The 1,203-nt window shown below is 39.0% G+C and overlaps 1 non-coding gene across 1 annotated transcript; it reads left to right on the top strand.

Annotated features, from left to right (window-relative positions):
• The first annotated feature begins 518 nt into the window (after positions 1 to 518).
• Positions 519 to 590, top strand: Trnah-gug (transfer RNA histidin (anticodon GUG)). Its single transcript has one exon. It is a non-coding gene; the product is annotated as a tRNA-His (tRNA).
• Positions 591 to 1,203: the final 613 nt, after the last annotated feature.

Raw genomic sequence — 1,203 nt, 5'->3', positions numbered from 1 at the left:
ACAAATACACAACAACTACCCACTATATACTCACAATAATCCTCCACAGATCACCATCATAAGTACCAGGGCACATTTATGTAACTATTGGCACCCTGGGAACTGAGACAAAACGCAACTGCATTTTACGACTGACGGACACAAACAACTTCACCAACCCTTCCACTTCCGCTATGGCATATACAAATCACCCACATACAAAATACTCAACATAACCCAAATCAGATCACCATCACAAGTTCCAGGGCACATTAAGTTCTCATTGGGCAGCGTGCACTGATTAATTTAGATCAAACAATCTTCTTTGGCGAATACCCGGACATTCGGGGTAAATTTAACCTAATTTGGCTCAAAATTAAATATTTTCTCCTGAAAGGTTACAGGGGCAGGTCGGACCATAACGACGCCGTGAAGAGGCAGGGACGACCTGCAAATGAACTCCTGATGTACACATAAACACCTTCAATGTGACGATTTTATTGTTGATGACAATATTAATCGCCAGTTCAGCGCGCTCAGCCGTGATCGTATAGCGGTTAGCACTTCGCGTTGTGGCCGCGACAACCCAGGTTCGAATCCTGGTCACGGCATTGTCTGTGACAGTCGCTGTCTCGGCACTGCTGAATATGCTTTTAATTTGTGCACCACGTAATATAAACAGGTACATACCGATGCTTTGTGCCTTCTGCAAATCCTAGCAATATGTACCTCCCCACGTAGGTTTACGGTTGACTCTGTATAAATAAACAACAAATATCTTTAAAAACAAGTATACGGAGTTGATTGTAATTGGTTTTGGTGAAAGATAAAGATATATACTAATAGATCAAAGATAGCCAATGTATTTTTTTCTGCACAGTTCTTACATTTTATTTCTGCACCACACGCAAATCAATAACGGGGTATTGCGCAAAAGTTCGTGGCTTATTTCGCATTATTATATATTTGTAATCATACATCTATAGATACAAAGCAAATTACAAAAGAAGAGTAGAAATTGAATGAAAACTTATTAGTCAAGCGGCCACACGCGAATCATCCGTATACATTTGATATATTTATAAGCGCGTTCTTCGAACGGACCTGTGCTAGTGTACTGCTGGACAATGTTATTGAATTCGATTATTAATAATATCGTCAATCATCGCGCTAATTATTAATAAATTGTTCAATATGGTGCAATAATTCTTAATAAAATAATAC

This window comes from Dreissena polymorpha, chromosome 7, assembly GCF_020536995.1.
Source record: "Dreissena polymorpha isolate Duluth1 chromosome 7, UMN_Dpol_1.0, whole genome shotgun sequence".
Lineage (NCBI taxonomy): Eukaryota > Metazoa > Mollusca > Bivalvia > Myida > Dreissenidae > Dreissena > Dreissena polymorpha.
This window is presented reverse-complemented; position numbering and strand designations above follow the sequence as displayed.